Raw genomic sequence first — 22,283 nt, 5'->3', positions numbered from 1 at the left:
TAAAAGTAGCAGGTTAGACCAGTCGTACAGCAAACCTGTCTCTGCCTCACAAGCTGCTGCACTCAGTCACTCAACGTCTTTGTCTTTCACTTAGTTGAATTATGCAGTGGTCAACTTTCCTCCATACAAGGGGTTTTGCAAGACTGCTGAATGGCTGTTTTCAGTGTAGTCTCATTTAGTAGATATTCCCATGTGGTTTCCATGCATCCCCATGCTAATATTATTCTCTGTGTAAACACATGGATTGAATTACTTGATGCCCTTTTGATCTAAACATAAAATAAAATAAAATAAAGAAAAACAACCAAAAAAACCAACAAACCCCCCAAACTAATAAGCAGTCAGATTTCTTTTCAAGCTACTGGGCAACAGCACAATTGCCATCTTCCATCTCCTTCACCTGTGTCAGATGACTGCTGTGGATTTCTTCTGCAATCCTAGCTGCATTCTGAATCTCTGTTTTCTCTTTCACTGGCCCTTCCCTTGTGTGTGTGCCTTTTTCCCCTTTCTCTAATTTTTTGGCCTCAGAACCTCCCCTGAGTCTGCTACTACTGCTTAAATACAGTTCATCAGCACTTGCCTGCTTGGTCCTGCCAGGTGGGAAAGCATTAAAACTTTGGGAGGGATGGTCAGTCTCTTTTTGCCAGCCTGTTCTTCTGAGGTAAATTCCCCACTGTTGTAAATAGCTGAGCTTCTGTGAATCTGTATTACTTAAGCTGAGGATCTGGGCCTTTGATTTAGTTTTCCCAGCTGTAGCCGTACTGGCTTGTTCAATTACTTTTATAACTGTGCCATTCAATTCCATCTGAGCACTACTATGGCATTGTGATTTGGCTTAGACCCTACTTAACACAAAATTTATTGTCTCAGTAGATAAATGATGACTGTATACTATTTCTCCTAATAACTTGAATACTACTGATAACATAATGTGTACAGCACGTTTGATGCAGAAGGGTCCCAGGTGCTTTATAACATAGTATATGAACTATATAAAAAGATAACTTTGCTCCCTGCTGAAATGCAGCCATCTCTGCTGTGAAACAAGCATAACCACACTGCAGAACAGTTTGGGATGCAAAGTGGTGTCCAATTGAAACTGCAAGGGGAATTTTATGTAAGTAGAATATAATTACCCAAGCTGGATGTCAGCCAGGATTCAGGGAAACACCCTAGATCTTGGAGTAACTGCCAATGGGAGATGGAGATGTTACTACAGGCATACATGCTCTCATTTCTTGATCAATTCCAAGTGGATAACTTGTTGTCTTTTAATTTCCTCTTTAATGCTTATCTTTTTTTTATCAGCTGCTCTTTCTGTAGCCCCATTATGTGTCATGTTCTGATTTCTCTCTTCTTACATTTCCTCTCCTATATTTCACACATGCCAGTATTTCCTCCCCCCCACCTTCTTTCATCCAAAGCACTCCTAGTCCTAGCAAAAAGAACGAAATTAGCTGTTTACATCATGTTGTGGAATGAAAAGTTTGCTGTATGAGGGAAATACATTTCACTGCATTTGTACATACATAACTTGCAAAATCAAAAATAGCTAAATTATGGATGCTAGTTTTTTCACTGATACTTAAACACATTTAAACAAATTCCAATGTGTGCAGACACACACACACACTACACATACACACACACACACACACACACACACACACAGGATCATGCAAGGAATGGCGAGTTTTCCTAAATCGAGTATCTAGACAAAGACCCCCTTCATACAACACCCTCCAAAACTCTTTAAGCCTTACACTAAAATTGATGGCAAAACCTGAAGAGGGTTTGCTCTTGGAAAGCCATGAGATGATGAGGGATTTGAGCAGTGCTGAAGTGAATGTCGGCAGTCATAAAAATGAACACTTTAATTTCTTAACTCCCTTTAAAAACCAGCTCACCACTGGCTTCTGAGCTGCTACACAAATGCCCATAGCAGATACACCTTGGCATCACATCCAGGTTCAGCTGCCCTTGGGCAAGGTTTTCACTCCAAAACAAGTCACCAGGTGTCAAGGGCTATATTTCAGTTTCTGTTCCACCTATGCTCAGCTGTTCAATGCTTCACTGAGGGCCTTGACCAACTTGAGAGATACGGAGCAGCCTCCCTACTGGTCAGGGCTTAGAGTCAGTCTTTTGAGTCTGGTCAAAACAACTAGGAGTACTGGCTGTGTCCCCGAAAGTTTTCTCCTTTGTGTGCAACAACATTTTGGTAAAGCTAAAAATCTGCTCCCATATCTTCAGATATTAGCTATTAAACATGTGAAACATTTAGAGAATGGTGTTCTTCCTGACCCTTGTCTCTCCCTCTCACTCTGGTATTCTCACCTTCTCTAACTCAATTCTTCATTTGGCTAAATGAAATCAAATGTCAAAGTTCACAAAACCATGCTGGGTGAAAAGTGATATTTTTTTCCTGACTTTGTTGCAATATTGTCTCACTTTCTGTGTGAAATGTTCCACTCAGCTCCATTCTGTAATCAACAGTTGATGAAATATCAAGGCTCAATTAATTATTACAGTGCCTAGCAGCGCTGCTGAAGTTGGTGGGTGGAGAACTGGTTCCTTTTAATTTTGCATTTAGTTTTATCCTGCCACAAGAGTTCTCAGGTCAGGATCTCAACATATACTTTTTGGAGAGTTTCATCTAAACTTCACACATCAGGAAACGTGCTTTTCCATTTTGATACAGTGCTAAAGTAAATGTTTATTTGTTTTACTTTGAATACCACAATCTTTTTTCCCTGACCTGTGCACATCAAATTGCATTGAAATGTTAGTGTTATTGTCCCTTTCACTGAATTGATTTTGTTTGTCAGATGGTTTCTGTGCACATGATGAATCCCTAGTAAATTACCAACTATGCAACTATGTGAATGAGGGGGATGGTGGTTACAGCAAGTGTTTCAGAATGAAGAAAGGGAAAAATCTTCCAAGTCTGTTCCCTTTCTTGAAGTAAGAAAGTATCAGAGCTTTTTTTGTAGCTTGAAATTTTACAGATGTTCATTTTTGTGTATTTAATTGGCTGTATTGTCAGTGACATGAACTTTTGCTAAGGGAAACTAAAAATACTTGAATAATAAACAGACTGGAGTGTAATAATTATATGTGTTATTCACTGGAAAGTGTTGAATTTATTATCATGGACATCATTGTCATCAGGGTTATCGCTGTTGTTATAGCTTTGTTGAGATGCATCATTCAAAAACCCAGAGGAGCTGACTGTGCTATGCACTGGGTGAACACAAAATAAAAATCTGGCCCTGCTACAAAGAGCTTATAGGCCAGGGGAAGAACTGGTGATGGAGTATTTTTTTCTAAAAGAATTCATTTTTGATTAAATTCTTTTTATTTTCTCTCAGATTAATTATAGATCATTTAAAAACTCTAGAACTGCTCTAAACTCCATTGAAATCTGTGCAAAAGAACAGCTAGAGGACTAATTTTTTCCATGTCATGTGCAAACCTACAGCTCATACATAACAGAATTGCTTTGTATAGCACTGAAATGCAACCACTTCTTGTATGGAATATAACAACTTTTACAGTTTCTTTCAATAAAAAAAAATAATAAGCTTGACTGTTTAATGGCAGAAAACAAAGAAGACTATCTTTATCTCATCAAGCTTCTTGGCAGAGTGTGAGCAGATCTGGCCTCATGCAATTATTGTCTTCTTTTGAGTTTGCTGAAGATACTGGCATAATATCTATGTTTTATTCCATCTGATTTCAAGTGACCGCAACTGTTCAGGGCTTTGGTTTTCTCTGATCTAAATGATTGCAGCTCAAGCACCAGAGTGTCCCCAAGCACCATGCTGGGAGGCTGGCTCCACACTGACTCAGAGGGAGCATTCCCATCTATCTGACTCACCAGCACTCAAGTGCACTGCCAGCAATCCAGATATTAAACTGATCCTCCATCAACATGGGGAGGGGAAGGGAACAGATTAGTTTTTAAAAATGAAATACTGATGGTAGAGTGCATCAATTGGATCATTTTGCCATATGCAACAGACCAAACAAAACAACTTAAATGGCCAAGTTATTTAAGTTTGCAAAGCAGATGCTGTGCAAGCTTCTGCCTTTTTTTTCACAGGGTTGTTTATTACATATTGCATCCAGACAAATTCATCGTCCCTTCGTTGGGACTTCACAAGCAAGGCTTGTGAACTTAATTTCCCCCCCTCTGTCTCTAGCTAGACTGTGTGAAATATTTTTAAAGAGAAGGTCTGTAGAGTCATTATCTTTTATTAGATCAACTGATATGGTTGGTTAAAAAACAACAAGCTCTAAGGCACACAGGCACTTCTTCGGGTTTAAAACTTTATTAAGGAAGCAGTGATAAAGAGTATGCTAGATAACTTATTATTGTTTGGGGTTTTTTACATGTTAGTTATACAAGGTTTTCTCCAGTGCATTTGCAATATATTTGCAAAACAATGCATTTGCAGTAGATATGTCACTAGTGTTGGGTGATGTAATCTTTTAGTGTCTTCCCCAAAAAGTTCAGATTACAGGTTTTTTTTTTCACAGACAATCTGAAAATCAATATTACTGATGAAAATTCTGGAAATAATAGGTTAAAAAAGTTCAGATGAATAAAGAAATTTTACTTCAATAATTTTGACAATTTTGAATTTTCTAACAGCTTTTACTCTAGTGAACTTAATTCCATAGCAGAAATCTATTTCTAAGAATTATAATTCTGTCAAAAACCTTTTTGACTAGAAACAGCTGACAAGATTGACTGGTTCCCCTTTTTGGTTTCACAGAGTTACATCTCAGATGAGGAAACAGTTTTCCAGGAACCCCCGAGGAGTGCTACATATGACAGTTTAACTCTGAATTCAGTTTTAAGAACTTCTGGAAGGAAATTGCATTACAGAGCTGTTCCTGCCTTGATGATCGAGGGTTGTGTGGCTAGTTTTCTTTTCAGTGAAGAGAACATCGATCGTATTTTTGAAAATGAAAACATTTAGGAAATGCATAGGAAAATGTATTAACAGGGGAATAAGCAACCCTGAATTTCATGGGGATTATGCCTACAGTCATGATTTAGAAAAATGCCTTGCTTGAGTTCTGCAAGCTTCATCTCTTTCTTTTCCCTTTCCTTTCCATTTTCCCTCCCCGGCTGTAGGGTCCCTCTAAATGACTGGTGTTTATTGCATACTTTTCTTTGGCTAAAGTGAAAGATGATTGTGTTCTTTGGATGGAAATTCATGTGTTTTCTATTTTTCTCCATGTTTAATTTAGCTCATGGACAGAAGCCCAATAATTGAACATGGATACATTATAAATCAATTACTTTCCAATATCTTGAGCTCCAAGGCACATGTAGGTGAGATACAAGAATGTAACAGAAATAATATTTTCATTTTTTGTTAATTCAGGTTAATTTTTTGTTATATATTAAAAACTGTTTTAATATAGAATTTACTTTATAGCTGTTCCAGAATATAAACCTTTACATACAATTGAACAATGTATAATAATGGAACCTGATTCACATCAGGATAAAAATACTACTGAAGCAAATAATACTTTAATGAAATACTTCTGAGGAAACAAAAAGCATTTTTAAGGCAGATACAAAGGAAATTCCAGTAGCCAGTAAAGACTGTATGAGTCTGGCCATGCCCTCATGTGAAGAAAAGACCCAAACTTGATAATACATTAAGAGGAAAGATGTGGCAGTTTGATTGAAAAAGAGTGCTTAGTTTTTTAACAATAGACATTAAGCAGATGTGATTTTTTTCTGCAAAATCTTATTACTAGAGTTAGATTGTTTAACCTTTCCTTGGGAAAAAAATTACATGGGAAAAAAAATTGCATAGGAAAAAAATGAAGAAAATATTTGAGTTCTTAATATCTCAGTGTACATTGGAGAAGCATCCTTCTTTCTGTAATAATACATGAAGTGCAGTGCGTTAGATTGCATTTTTAATGATTCAAGAACATTACTTTGCAATAAATGTGCTTCAGAAAAACAGTTTTGCTGTGTATTTTATTGGCTGAGTTAACACAACAAATACTATAAATCCAGTAATTACTAATTGCCTCCTCCATTATAATGTAAGAAATGAATCATAAACCTTTTATTACTTTAAGGGTGGACTACAGGAAGGATTAATCTTCCAGTGAAGCATTTTTCATATTTACCTGGTTCCTTCTGTTATACTGTACTCATTTTCTCTTCCCAGTCTTCCTTCTTATTTGATGCTCTGTAGTGGCCCCTACTGGGAAAGACATGACTGAAACCTATCAGCAGCCTTGGCATCTGTTGATAGACCTTTTTAGCAGTTGGTGGTTTAGCAATTACCTCTTAGTGTGGAGAGGAAACAAAATTAGGAGGCAATTCTAGGTAACCTTTTCCCATCCGTTGCTCTAGTCGTGGCATGCACACTACTGCTGACTCTGTAATGCACCATTTTGGGGTGCTTGAAAGCTTATGTAAGATGAGCCTGACAAAGAGAAACTGAAGAGCATGAAGTACTACATGGATGAATACTATTAGGAGTCAAATATTTAAGAAGATTTTTTGTTGAGACCCCGACATATCTTAGTTATGCACCTGGAATAATTTTCTCTTCATAAAGTGAGATTTGTAAATAAATCTGGGGATTGCTCTTGACTTTGAGATGTTTACAACAGAGTTCTGAATTACTTTCTCATGTGGTATTTACCTTTTTTTTTTTTTCTAATTTTTATTGTAATGTCACTGAGTATCCCTAACTGAGAACTGACCCTTGCTGGTAGGAGATGTACAAATGCATGTGAAGTGGCAGCTCATACTCCAGAATGTTATGATTGTAGTGGAGAGGGAAGAAGCTGTTTACATTTCTATTAAATCAGTGGCTGAATGAAGCAGAGAATTAAGATCTTGCCTAGTTACAAGGTCTGTCTATTCTGTACTGTTTCCTTACAAGCTGAAACATCTACATGAAATCTTTCACATTATTCACTCTGTGCACAGGATGCTATGCAACGTATACACTCCAAATGGTCCTCTTTAGGAGAAAAATTGTTTGTAAGCATCTTATCTGTTTCAAAATGGGACTCAGTTGTAAGAGTAATAGGCCACTTGAGGCAAAAGACTATGTTTTGAGGCAGGAATAAATCTTGTTCACCTCGAGGCCTCCTTCCTTCCTTCTGCCAGGGTAACACAGCCTTACTTCTGTAATGTCTTATACATACCAAGATGAGGACAGGTGGTATAAAGGTCTGAAGTGTAAATGGGAATTTCTTCTGTCATACTCACTTTTGATCTCTATTGATCAGTGAAAATCACAAGCAACTCTCCTGAACCTAGTGGGTTTGCAGCATTTTACAACTAAAAGCTGACATGGAGTCTTGAGTAAAATACCCAGTTCTGGAAACAGGAAATAGTATGAAAAGTGAGTAGAAGACTCTACGAAAAGAAGACTTGAATTAACTTAAAGGAATTGATTTAGGGATGATTTTTTTCCCCTCTATAAATACCAAAAGGGTGTGAGAAATAAAACTAGTTTGAACAAATTTGTTTTGCGGCATCTACGGTCAACATATGACAAGGATAGAAGCCATAGAGAAGGCTACCTAGATGTGTGGTGCTCTAAGAGCTTACAATCCAAATAGGTTCCTGGAAACTTCTTCATACAGGATTTTCCTCCCATCTTTCTGGATACAAATGGTCTATGCCCATGGGTAAACACTTACATGAATTTGTTAAGGACTGAGTTCTTGAAGCCTGGCGAAGGTGCAACAGGAAGATGAAGTAGCCATGCAGCATGAAGATAGGTAGGAGGATAGGATTACAACATGAACAGGGTTCCACAACAAGGACAAGGGAAAAATCCTCCAGAAAGTTCAGCTTACTGCTTCTGTTGTTGTTCTGTACCTGTATTTGAAATTGTACATGCAAAAGAGCAAATATTTCTATCCCTGGTGAACTTTTTTGCCTGCTGGGATGTCACCATTTTCCTCCTTGAAATATCAATCACAACTTCTGCTTTCTTTTGGATGTCCAACTATTTCAAATTACCTGATAAAATGATAGATAATATGAGGTAATATGACCAGAGCAGCTGTATTGTTTTCATTACAGAGTGAATCACCAGTGTGAAGATGTTTTGATTTAAACTCAAACCTTATTCCCTTTTGTATTTCAACAACTGAGCTTAAGTGGACAGCTTAATTTCTCTTGATTTGTATTTATAGCTGAAGAGTCAAACAACTGAACATATCAGTAGAAATATTCATCATCAGTGTCTAGCTACAGCACATTAGATGACACGTTCCTCAAAATTTAATTCGTTGCTAAAATATTTAGCTTATTTTGGGTGTCTATGCTGGCAGCGGGAGGCTGCAGGATGGCCTCCATGAGAAGAGGCTGGGGCTACCTCGCTGGTTCCAGCAGCCCCATCACAGGACACAGCTGCACCCATCAGCTAGCCTGGTGGTGCCCCCAGAAAAGTATAATTAAGAAAGGGCAGAAAATGTTGCCCAGAGGGAGGAAGAGCAGGGAACAAAAAGAGTTAGAGTAAGCAGAGGGAACACCAAGGTTAGGAGGAGGAGGAGGAACATAAAGACATGATACACCATGGTGAAGCAGATACCCACACTGCCGCCCATGTGGAGGACTATGGCAGAGCAGGTGGGTATTTCCTGAGGGAGCTGTGGCCTCTGGAAAAGAGCGCACCTTGAAGCAGGGGAAAAGTGTGAGAGGGAAGGAGCATCAGACAGAAACCTTTGCATTGCTTTGCCTTTTGAATGCTTTCCAGTTCCTTTCTGATTTGAAGATCTTAAGATACTATTGAATATTTGTTTACTGAGTTTCAAAACTGTGTTTTGTCACATGTAGAAATACACTAACATCCATTTTGTTAGTGATATAGCCATCAGAGTGACATGACTGGAGACAGACCGTGGGGTTCCTAATGCTTCTCTGCTAGTTTTATGCTTCAGGTTAAGTCATCTTTGACACTGAAATGCTTCAAAGCTCCTAACTGTCAGATATCTCCTTACTGTTTCTCCAAATCCTATTGCTGAATGCATTTTTCCTACTTTTGGTCATTTCACGTTAGTCTCTCTGAACCCTGGCTCACAGGGGTCATTGCCTTGTATTTTGCTTTCTCTGTGTTATACCATTAGTTCTGAGCCAAATCCAGCATTCAGAAGTGATAAATCAGTCTTCTGCATAGACATGAGAATGAATGGAACTGGAAGGAGAGAGGGGAAGGAAAAAGATTCTTTCTTGCTGCAGGACTTCTGATCTCATGAGACATCATTTTACAGGCTTTTTGTCCATACTAATAGTGTCTGAAATATTTTTTAAGGAAGAAGAACATTCCTTCCCTCAAACTGAAATTATCACGTCTCTAGAAGCCAGATCTTTTTTTGTTTTTAAAGAGTATATTTTAAGCAAAAAAGATGCAAAAAACCCCATACCTCCAATGTCATTGGTTAGAGAAAATAAGGAGGGCAAAGAATATATTAAACACTAAATTAATTTCTAGTTCAAATCAAGAGAAACCTGTGGATAATCTAACTGTTCTGTCTGTTCTGTAAAGTACAGTGTTAGCCACAATTATAGCTCTATAAAAAAGCTTTTTACAAGTCACTCATCGTTCCCATGTCATTGTGCTGTAACTGTCCCTAACAACTGACTGACTGTTTACGACAGATTTTCATTTCCTGAGTAAATACTGGTTGATGTAGGGGATTTTGAATGAATGTAGGTAAATAGATATATTTATGTATATGTTTTATATATATATAAAAGCCAAACCCAAACGTGAGCAAGCAACAACCAATGTAAATTTTATGCATATGTATCTAAGGTTTTAATGACAGCTCTAGTACTGTCTCAGGGTTAAAGTTCATGAAAAAAACAGTGATAAAGGACTATTGCCTGTCACAGATGCTAAAAAAAAGAAGAGGAAGAAGGAAAGGAAAGAAAAAAAGTTTTTGTTAATTAAAAGGATTTTGCCTTAGAATCAAAGAGGCTGTGGGTGAAGAAATCTGCAGAAATTATCTAAGGCCGCCTCAACCTTAGCATTTATTATTCAACACCTCACTCATTGCCCTGATTATAAATATTTAATCACTCAACAACTGTAAGTGCTTGTGTCTTCCTGGAGGACCTGCAAGCATTAGGAAATAAAGGGATGGGGGGGAGCAGGGAGGAGGGGGACTAGAAAGGCAGAGAGCCTAAAAGATGTGTCGAGATTATGCAGGGACAAGTGAAAAGGTGTGAAGGACGCCACTGAATTGGGCCTTTGTAATCAGGTTGCACGAACACCTGAACGCTAATTCATTTTGTTTCTATGCACTGGACTTCAAAGCCATATTTTTTTTATTGTGTGGCAGTCTCTGACAGAGGGTGCCCTTGGAGAACAGGCAGAAAATGTTCTTAATGAAAGCAGAGCCCCAAGCAGTGAGAGGTGCCATCCGTGTACCCTCCTTTGTCTGTCACAAAAAAGCAGGCAAGCTTGGCAGGCTTTTGGGCCTATCAATAATGCATGAGAAGAATTACATCCACCCTGATGCCAGGAGAAGGGAACGGCAGAGGAGAGGGTTGTGCTACACTACCCTGAAAGTACATTTGCTTCCTATCCATCCTCCCTCTCCATAGAACTCATGCTTCTGGAATACAGGTTCATGATGTATAGCTTACATGCTCTCTGAAGGCATGATGATACTTTTTGTACCTCTAAGAGGTATGCAGATTTCTATTCAGTGCTGCTGAGGTGCTTGCAGTGTGTTGCTTCAGCCTGAAATCCTGTGAAATTAGTTGTAAGACTTAGTTTCATACTATGAGAGGGGAAAAAAGACCTTTAAACATTTGGGGGAGAAACCCTCTCTGCTTCTTCATTCTTGGCATTGTTTGGAGAATCCCCAGTTTGCCTTCACTGTGAGGATTATGGTTTAGACGTTAATGTATTTCATGTGCTTTTTCTTTTTGTTTTTATTTTTTTTTTCTGCCCAGGACTGGAAAGAAAAATAAATACCTTGCATATATTTTCATGTAAGAATGAGGAACTTCCAAAACCTCAACACATTTAAAGTTAGAGCATAAAATTAAGGATACATGCTGCAAACTACAATTCTTTTTTAACTTCAGTCCCATAAGAAGAGTTGCACCCTTTAGGGCTTATTTCTTTCAGACAATACTGTTCACTTTTTGAAATTTCTTGTATAAATATGTCCTCCATAAGCACAGCCACCAGTGATTTGGCAAAGTGCTCAGAGGTCTGTATTTTCTTCTTGGATGTTTCAGGATACAACATGAGCATACTGTCCGACACAGTTCTGGGGCAGATTTTCCAAGAGATTTTTCCCAAAGCACAGCTGAGAGTTAAATGTTTACTTGCAGGGTTTGCTCAGCTCAATTCCATCAAAAGGCTGCTCCTGAAGCCTGCAGAAATGCTTCTGCCTACATGTCTGAAGGTGAGGCTTAGATGGTAATGGTTATTCAAGATCTCTTGTGTCCAAGGGTGAGCGGGGAAGACTGAGCATACAGTTAAATTTATTACATAACCCTTATAAAATCTGCATTGGAAAAAGTTAACTAACTGGGCAAGCAATGGGTGGATTTGAGAATTTAAGTCTTCCCCATGTTAGTAAGGGGATTGAACCAGGCATACGGATCCTGGTGGAATTGTCTGGCTTCCAGCCTCACCATCCTGACTGCGACAGATCTACTGCACAGAGCAGCCTACTCTTGCATGTTGGAGACGCTGAGACATTTGCCACAATGGAGCCCAATAACCAAGTAAAAGTCTTGGGGGAAAGAGATAAATTTGAGGCATCCAAATGAAAATGTTTGTGCTCTACTTTCTAGTGCAGATAGATGCTGTCCAGAATGTCCAGAAGTTGTTAGTGATCTTATTATCATTAACAACAGTCTTAGGAAAACAAAGAAGGTGCCAAGGCAGTAAAGAAAAAAAAAGGTAAACTTCACTGTATTTAAAGAAAGAAATTCATTCTTTTAGCAGGATCTGCATTTTTGTGACTTCCCCATGAGGTACCACAGGGATCTCACATGAGAGTTCTGAGATGTTATTTTGAAGGGATTAGTGTTGTCTTCTCCAGCATAGATAAATAGGAGAGTACTAAAGTTAGGCTGTATCAGAAGATGATACCTTATCATCTTAAGGTGGAAGAGCCATAGCCAGTCTTGTTTACTGTGAGTTCACATTTAAAACAAACACTGCAAGAGAAAGACTACCCAAACAATAATAGGGCCTCCCTCTTAAACTGTCTCCTTCCTTTACAATGGTTGTTTTGGATAAATGCATTTTGATAGGGTAAAATGGAAATGTATAGCCACTATGGAATTTAATCATGATAGGTGTCTGAGCTGGAGCTTGCGGTGATTGTAGCTAATCTTTCAATAATAACACTCAAAGTCATTTGCCATGCTATGAAGCACTGAAAGGCTGGCTTGCTAGCTCTCTGTTTTCACAAAAACACCCAAGGATGGAAGCCCAGTGCCAGACTCGAGAGTAGCATGGCTATGACACAATTCCTTTTGCTTATGACTCTCCAGACCTCACAGCACTCCTGAGAGATTCAGATATAGTGTGTGTCCTTCTCTATCATTTCAGGCGATGTTACCTGCTTAGAAACCTAACCTACAACCTGTAAATCTTGTTGCAATAATGAAGCTTGGCACTGCCTGTTGGCCGCCGCCTTCTCCTCCTCCTCTTTTTCTCCTTCTTTCTGTGCCTGGGGTTGGCCACAGCCAGAGCTAAGAGCATGCTTCTGCTGTGGTGCCAAGCAGCCCCAGGCTTCTGCCAAGCAACTGCCTGTTTTGTCTTTGGCTGCTGTGTGTAAAATGGCAGATCTAATGAGACATCGTGGAGCAGCTGTTTTTGGCTGTTCCTCTGGCACAAGTGGTTATAGCCACAAGTTGGGGTCTGAAACATTGGTACCTCAAAGACCATTTTCACCCAGGTGAACTCCTTTGAAAATTACTTTGCAGGAGCAATTTCCTGGTCCCAGCTCCAGCACTTCACTTGTGCCAGACTCCACTCTTTGTCCTCCCCTCCTACTGCAGTTTCCTTCCTGGATACAAGGTAGATGCAAAGCCTCACCAGTGCTTAAGCAAGTAACAGATTCAGAGTGAAAGCCTTTTGTAAAGGCCTCTCAGCTCTGCAGTGAGAGAGACTGAGAGAGACAGACATTCCCCCTTTGCCCTCTGCAGAATGTGGATCCCAGAATGTCGACTCAGGGATCACCTCCCTGCTCGTGCTGTGTGAAGGTGTTAGTGGTGCCTCCTCTGTGCAAAAAGACATAAGCCATAAACATGCTAATGGCAGACTGCAGTTCTGGCTTCAAATGTGAGAGGTCTGTTCTTCCCCTGGTTTATGTGAATGAGTAATACTAATGGGACTTATACATATGGACATCAAGGGGAAACTTATTTTGCTTGAAATTATTACATATCAAACTTTTTTTAGGTGACTGCCCTCCAGCTGCATTCAAGTACCCAGTGCCCTGAACCAAACTGAAAAAGTGTCATAATTGGTATAATTCTTAGTGCTTCTTACACCTGCCTTTGCTTTGCTCTCCTTTTTTTTTTTTTCAGAGATGAAGATGACTCGTGCAATGCAGTTTTGTTGTAAAGATTAAATAAAAACAAAAAAAAATCTCCACACATACTGTACTTTTCTTAGTAATATCAGCGCACAATGTGTCATCTTCCTCTCTTTTCCTTGGAGAGATAAAAAGTGACTCATTGCCTTGCTTTACTTTAATATTTTAGATATGTGAAAAGAGAGAGACAGTAACAAGAGAGTCAGTGAACACGAATATGAATGCTGGAGGTGGGGGAAGAAGGATTGGGATGATACGTAAAAAGGAGAAGTTGAAGTGAAATAATGTTCTGGAGAATAAACATACTTTCTTTTGATGAGGGAGGTAGAGACAAGTGCACTTCTGTTTACTTAATTAGCATGCGGAATACTTTGGAATAAGTTATATGCATTTTGATCACATATGAGTTATTATTATAGCTTGCCAACATAAAAAGATTTGAAAATGCCAAACAGTGTAGTGAATCTTTAAAAGAGCCAGTTTGCAATCAATGGTTGTTTTATGTTCCTATTAGAGAATGGAATGATATATGGCACTTTTGCATGATATACTACACCCCAGTTTACTGAATTTATCAGAGAAACAAACAAGACCATAATGACTCATGAGAGCTGAGGGTAGAGGAGACCTGTGTGGGCTCCCAATAGTTTAGCTAATCCTTTCAGCATATTGTATGCTGAAACACACTATCATCTTTTCATTCCCAGCTTCTAAGTCATTACATAATAACCCTTTTAACATACATTATTGAAAAATCTCTATTATAGGCCATCATTTTAGTGAATTTGATTAAATCTCCATGATGGAAAATAAGGTATTATAACACATGCACTTGTATTGCAAAGGTCCTACTGTAGTTGAGGCTTGGATTCCTTATTATGTTCAAACGAACTGTCCTGAGAAAATAATTTAGTGAGAAATGAACTTAGAGAACTAAAAGCATTTAGATCTGAACAAATTACTGAGCAAAATTGCCTTGCCATGAAATATTAGACTCATTGTCAAAGATGTTTAGTCTACTCTGGATGTTTGATCTATAAGGGCTCTATTCAAAGCTAATTTCCTTTTCCACGGTTTTGGCCACAGAGACTCCATGAGGCTTCTACAACTTGGCTCTTAGAGATCCCTCAGCTTGGTTTTAGTGCCAAATGTTTCTGGGCACTCGTCTAGAGGAGCTTTGGCTCAAGACTTTGGCAAAGCCACTGACTAGAGCTGAGGGAGAAAGTTGACGTGCCTACCTTCGTGCCCTTAAATGGGGGAGCCATCGACTGATGACATCAGCTGGGCTCTGTCCCTTGTCCTAGAGGGGAACAGTGATATCACAGAGTGCAGAGTCCACCCAGGCAGGCTGACAGCACCATTAGGGTGTACACAAATGACTTTCTTGTGCTTGTCTGTACTCTGCTAGAAATATTGGAGGGGGCTCTGGCACACGAATTTGTCACAACTTGCTATGGATCTACTTGTATCTACAAATTGACTGGCATGCTAACAGATGGTCTTTCTTCTGTGCATTTATCTTGCTTAAATATGGCACTGTCCCTGATGCTGAATGGCTGCTGGCTTCCACCCCAGAGGTGGCTGCATTTCAGTGTCAGAGGAGGGAATAAAATGCTCTAGGACCCTTGGGGAGGAAAGAAGAACGATACGAATAATCATGTGTTGCTCATGCAGTGTTTGCACTATTTATGAATGCTTTTAGTTGATTTTCTGGTAGATCCTTATTCTTCTGAGATGGTACAAGACATGTTCATATGTTGTGGTCTGGAACCACTACACATCAGAACAGGGAACAAATATGACTTCAAAAGTGATCCCAGGAAGAAGCAGAGAGGAAATGCCTTTCTGTCTCTAAGGTGACCTCTACCAAGCTGTACATAACAAGGCTAATGCCACACGGTGTCTGTACAAAACTGAACTTTCTTCTCAGACTAAAGAAATTAGTTGCCAACTTTTGCAGAAACTTATCATAAGACCAGTCTTCTTTCAGCCTCAAAGTCCCAGAGCTGCACCAGAAGTGCCTAGTGCCTAGTATGCACAAACACATGGCCCTTTCTACTGAAACACGGAAAGAAATATCTGATTCCCTCCCCAGAAAGGTTGTTATCAAATGGTACTACATCCTACCACTGCTTGTTATGTCTCCCAACTTCTACATGTGAAGAGTGATTTTGGATTTCCAGTGCACCATGGCTCTCAAGGCATTTGCCACAGCAGTGTGGTTGAACTGCCCACAGCTCACTGCCTTTGCTGATGCACCACAGACGATCCTGCAAGAAGCTCTGGCCCATGGTCCCTGGACAGCCATTCGATTGGGGCAGCACCTGCTTGAGGAGCATGATTACTGCCTCCTCTGACCCTGTGCAGAGACTGTCTGTTCTTAATCCAGGTGCATCCCCATGTGCAAAGCTCCCGGGTTCCAAGACTTTGTGAGCAGCTTGTCACTTGATACGTCTGATTACCATAGTTGTACTAGACTTTACATAACACCTCTACATACATGTTGACACCTCACATGATAGTCAGAGAATTTCCCAGACACCCTTTGCAATGTAATGTTGCACCAAATTCATCAAAGCTGGCACAGGGAGACATAAATCATATTTCCAAGCCCTACCCTGGGCATTTGAGCTGCATGATCTCTCTAGAGGATAGCCAATTTCCAGATGCTGCTGACTTTCCTTTCTGTTTTTTCTATTCCAGTTTTTCTACAACTGAGCAAATCGTGAGAGAAGACAAGCCCCCTGCATGCATATGTTCTAAATCAATGTAGCTTACCAGATGTGAAGGTTTCAACCCTACTGGTGGTTTAGGCCAGATGCATCAGGTTTGTGGAGCGTAACTGAACTATTGGACGCGTCAGAAACACAAAACAGTTTCTGTCACCTCAAAGGAAGCCAGACATAATCAGAACTTTTACTGTCAAAACCACTCAGTCATGTTTGCTCCATCACTTCTCTATGACAACAATTCTGATAATAATACTTAATGTAAATAAATAGCATAGTCCTTTCTTCAGTTTGCATCTTCCTTTCAGTCTTAAACTGTCATTTTCAGTTTTATTTTCTTCTTAAAAAAATTTTTTTTTCAGTTATCAACTCCGTGAAGGATTGTGATTTCCATATGCATATTCTTAAATATCCAGCATGCTTTAGCCTTTCCCCTTATTTTGCTATGTAGCTACCTTCTGATCATTTATTTATTTGTTGCTTCAGATGATATGCTTTCTTATCAATTGTTCAGGACCTAAACAATAATTCCATTAATGTGGAACACCATAATTATGTAAGAAAAGACTATGACTTCATTATGTTATAATTCTATGAAATTATTTTTCTATGCCTTTGGTCCATACTTGACGTGGTCCTCATGTGCTTCTATGTTATATAGAGAGCTCATATTAAATTTTAATTGTCAACCGCTACTTCTAGATCTTTCTTCTGAATCATTTCTCAGAAGACTTTATATCTCACAGATTATTTCTCTGCTGTATTTCTTGTATCCTTCTGCAGCAATGTACATTGAAATGATTGGAAATTTCTTTTAACTACTCTCTCTTCATGTTGTTATAATTAAGTCATCTAAATCTTTATTCATCTCCTTTACATCTCCTCACATTTAGTATCATCCACTAAATTTGTCAGTATGTTACTTTACTCTGTATATGAGTTCATTAATAAAGATGTTATGGAGGACCAAAGATTGATCCCTCTGGTGCCCTGGTAAGCACCACTTGTCAGTCATGACACTACGATTTGTCCTTACCCTTTCACTGCAGCACTTTTTACCTATTTATCCATTAATGTCTGTTTTCAATCCACATAACAGTGTTCTTCAAGATAACTTCAATTAAGTTTTCAAGTAAGGTTTTGTCAGACACTGTATCAAATGGTTTTTTCTAAAATTCAAAAACATTACATATGCCACTTTCTCTTCATCCAGTAATTTTGTTCCTTTATCCAAATACGTGACCAAAGTTGCCTAGTAGATTAAGAAGGAATTTTTCAAAGGATTCAGGCATGCACTCCATGTTCATGCAATTTGCATATATTAAAGGTATAGCAATATTTTTGTGACCAAAACTAAATTGCAAGGGTAAATCAAAGTAGTTGTTTCTCAACCACTTTGTTTGCACCAATTTCCAGTATTTAGAGGACAAATGTTTAAACTTCTACCTGGAAGTGAACTGCACGTGCAAACACTTGCAGGCAAAAACCCAAAAGGGATGTTAGAAAGATCTGAATAGTTTTACTTATATTAGTGGCTTTTGATTATTGAAAGAGTAGCCAGAGGTGGAACTTTTGTTGCTTAAAATTGAAATGCGTTGTAAAAGTGCTAGTAGAAAGGTGCTTGTGCAAACATCTGATGACATACTCATTACTACAATAAAGTTCTTAAATTTAATGGCTGTGGTTCTGTTGTTGGTTAAGTGATTAGAGACTTTTTTTAAATACAATTTTAGACAATTTTTAAATTTTATTCTAGTGTCAATTCATAATTCTCATAGAGTAAACTAATTCATTCAATGATAATTGTCGCAAACAACATTTCTTTATTTGAAAATAGTTACTATTTTTATTTTCTTCAGTCTATGTTATTTCCCTAACCCTTCATAAAATATTTTTAGAATGATAATAGCACGATATATTGGTTAACTAAGACTATCTGTCATTCACTTTATTTTGGAGTCTTGACAGGATGGAAGGGGAGAAACTTTAATATTTCTTTCTTTTTCAGAAGGTGGGGAAACTCAACTGTCCTGGATAAGAGATTTGGTCAATGTCTGAACACCATGATATGGAGCCTCACTTTTTCCAGATATTACAACCATGTGCTTCTCTTTAACCTATTGAGAAAAATAATCAAAAATTGGTAAACCCAAATTGTGAGGAGTTTATTTGGTGGGGTTCTACTCTCTGTCCATCTAACCATTTACCCATTCATCTGAAACTCTAAAGCTAGTGTCTTTTTCAGCACTCAGAAGCAGCTGAGTTTCTTTTCTTTCTTGCACTGCATATGATTAGGGCTAAGAAAAACATGTAGTGCTAAAGTGGCAGTACAGACTCAGAGGAAAACCTGTCTCTGAAGAGCTGTCACGTACCATTTTGTCCAGGCTGCTCATCCAAACTCATGGAGCTAAATTTATTCCTGTTATAACTCCATGTCTTTATTACAATTTTGGCCCCTTATGCCTTCTTTCCACTCCAGAGGAAGCATTTCTTCCCAGTGTATGAACAATCACTACAGTATCTACTCTGATCTCCCTTTTTGTGTAGTCTTGAGAACTTCTACTGCCTGTAAGAAAATATCTCATAGCCAGAAGACCCATGCAGAGCTTACGCAATTACTAAGGTCAGAGCACTAGCTTTTACAAGTGATCAGAATGCTCACTGGTGACATGCAATCTTAAACTGGATAAATTGGCAGCTTGCAGCTGGAGAATGATGACCTTCTAAGCTATCTGTAGTGAATGCTTCAACAGAAGTGATGCATAATATTAACCATAGATCTGAGCAAGCTGAAACGTTGAATTTTGGAATTTATCAATGATAAATGGGTGTATTTTCTTTTCATAAAAATATTTACCCCATTTTCACTCTGAATCAGTGTGCTGTGGTTAAAACCACAGAAAATAAATGACTTCCACTACACTCTGTAGAAATTCTATAACCTCTTTGCAATATTTGAGATGCACAGTGATCTAGTAAATCCAGTATGCTGACAAAAGAATCAGCCCTATTGTCACAAGTTTGTTCCAATAGTAAAAAGAAATATAGGAAGGGGCATATTGGGGAACAAAACAGAGTAAAGTTGAGAAATGAACAGCAGTCATCTCTTTTAGAAAGAGGTTGTGTTGTAACACAGAAGGTAACATAATTCAAACCTATAGATAGGAAAAGGAACTCTTGGAAGAACTGTTGTAATCGTGAGTGCCATGTGAGTGAATAGATGGAAGGTAAGATTTTTAATTCTAGTCATTTGGTAATTCTGCAGCTTTGCAATCTCAGCCAATTAACAACAAAAATGTGAATATTTTTTTGATTCAAGTGAGAATAAAAAGAAAATTAATAATTTACTATATTTTTAAATAAATAATAATAATAGAACATATTTCGAAATCTTTTACTTTCATAAAGAAAGGCAGCAAAGCTTCAGACTTTTAGACAAGGGAGTTATTGTGCATTCTCATCAAAGTCCTAGGGAAGTACTTGGCATTGCCTTTCATTTATCAAGGACCAGATTTTGCCACTGTCATTCTCACTGAGGACTACCTTATTCTACAAGTGATCTAATTGACTCAGTGTCAGAATTTGCCTCTAATTAAGGATGTTCTTGTGATTAAAGCACAAGGTGCATGTCAAGAGACTTGTCTTTTCTGTAGGATTGTGAAAGTAAGAAAATACTTCCAAACCGAATGTTAAAATCTCATATTAAAGCAGGATGCCTCTCTTCTCTAATGCTAAAACCAGAAAACAAAGAACCTGATTTCCAGGGGCTGTAGCATTTCCCAGTCAAGTTAAACTCCAAGGGAGAAGTACTGAACTGTGTGTACATACATCATCATTTGTCACTTGAGAGTAATCTCAAGACCCTTAGTGCCAGAAACACAGGCTGCTGGCTGAAGTGATAGAAAGGAAATAGCACTGAGAAAGTAATTGATCAGATATAAAAAGAGGCATAAGTCCAGACTCCAGATTAATGGAAAGCTGTAAAAATGTCTATTTATGATCACTCATGTCTCTTTTTTCAATAATACTAAAAATGCAGCCCACCCCAGGTATTTTTTGAAATACATTTCTGTATGTTATGTTTTTGTTATGTTTTTTTGTTGAATTGTCTGGATATCCAGTGCTGTATTCAGTTACTAGCACTTTAGGACAGAAACTGAGGTTTGGGTCTGGAGTTACACAATTCAAGTATGAAAAAATTGTAGGCGTGACTGAGACTGATATTATAATAGAACAAATAATAGTTCTGTTATTTATTGTTTACATATACTCTTAATTAATGTAAACAGTACAAAAAGTAATATGAACTATATAAAATTATATAAACAGTAGTGCTGGTAAATTGGTTCTCATTAACAGGACAGGATTTCTCCTAGTAAATGGCTGCTCTTTGTATCACATAGACAGGGATTTCCCCCCCGCTCAGTATGTACCCCCTTCTAGCTGCAGCTTCAGCCAGCAGCATTTTCAACTGCAGATGAAAATGGTGAAACTCGAAAAGGGACTGAAAGTGTTTAAAACATCCTTGTAAGCCAGAAAATTGATTTGAGATCATAGAGCTATGCAAATCTGCATAAAATGTAAATTGCAAGATAACATGCATGAACAGGAGACAACATGCTTTATGTGTTGAGAGAATGTACTTTGTCTTATGTGGATCCTCCTATGGGCTGATTAATGACTTTGACTTTTCAGTCACAGGATCCATTTCTAAAACCAACAGAAGTATTAGGTGATCATCGATTCCCCCCTTAGCTGACAGTAATGATTATCAAATATTAGCATGCTGTCAGTCTCTATTTAAACCTCTTCAAGAATGAATTAAGCATGGAAACTAAATAACCTTGAACCCTCCTTCAAGTTCCCATTAAGATACAGTAGTGTACGAGCTACAGGTAAACACTGTGCATGCCCTGAAATGAAGAGATTCAATATTCCACACTCAGTTGCATTCCATAGGAATGAAATAATTGAGGGGCGGGTGGGAGGAAGGGAAGGGATAAGCAGCCATAAACATACACAGAGTAAAATTTTCAAAACACTAGCACATTCAAGCAATAGAATATACTGATGGGTATCTTCGGTCTCATGCTGGTATGAGTACTACTGTTGTGTAGATTTAATTGACCTTATTTGACTGTTGTTTATTCAATTGAGTCTGTAGGTGTCTAACCATAGATCTCACATATTTAATTGCTTAATTTATAGGCAGAGTTGCAGAGGTACTTTGTAAAAGGTATTTCTGGTATCTGTTTCCTTCCCTATTGCATTAGTGGAATATTGATAAACAGTTAAAACTTTCAAAAACACACATGGAAATTAACTACCCAAAACCCATTGGCTCACAACAGAATTTATGTTAATAGCACATCACTGGCATCTTGAAAATTTGCTCCTGAAACACCCATATCATTGGTTGCTATCTCTTGAACAAAGTAGTGGCCTCTGATGAGAAGTATTGGCCGAAGTTTGCAGTTAAGTTCATGTATCAAAGCTACATCTTGCCATAATGTTGGAAAATGTATGCATGTATAAAATTTTGCTGAACACAGAGATGAAACCAGAAGGAAAATAGTAGTGTTGGTGTTGATCTGTACAGTTCTGTTTCTTTTCTTCCACATTTGCTTGCTTTCATCAGTTTTGCATGTATGCACTTGACCAGGGATTAATAGGTTTGTTAACTGAGCCAGGATGGAGATCTGGAGAGGGAGAGAGAGGGGAGGGGAAAAAAAAAAAGTAAGAGAGAAAGAAAGAAAAACAGCCTGCAGACAACTCGAACAAGCGAATTTTCTTGGCTCAAGCTTTGAAGATAAAGCAGTGCCCTAGGGACTGTGGTAAATATAAGCTCTCGATTAGGCATCAGGCACAAACTGACCAGCCTCCAACCAGATTTGTTTTACAGTGTTTCATCGGAGCAGCAATGTGCTAATATCTTTGTCATTTTAAAGTCACACTGCTTTATTTTTATTT

At 38.3% G+C, this 22,283-nt stretch overlaps 1 long non-coding RNA gene across 1 annotated transcript in view; it reads left to right on the top strand.

The window, feature by feature from the left end:
* The window catches only part of LOC135416228 (uncharacterized), a 63,698-nt gene extending 47,100 nt beyond the window's left edge, over positions 1-16,598 (top strand). The window contains exon 4 of the long non-coding RNA XR_010431492.1: positions 16,288-16,598. This is a non-coding gene — a long non-coding RNA (uncharacterized LOC135416228). The remainder of the gene's footprint in view (positions 1-16,287) is intronic.
* Positions 16,599-22,283: the final 5,685 nt, after the last annotated feature.

This window comes from Pseudopipra pipra, chromosome 6 (genome assembly GCF_036250125.1).
Source record: "Pseudopipra pipra isolate bDixPip1 chromosome 6, bDixPip1.hap1, whole genome shotgun sequence".
In the NCBI taxonomy this organism is placed as follows: Eukaryota; Metazoa; Chordata; class Aves; order Passeriformes; family Pipridae; genus Pseudopipra; species Pseudopipra pipra.
The sequence above is the reverse complement of the archived record's forward strand: the minus strand, read 5'-3'. Positions and strand labels throughout refer to the sequence as shown.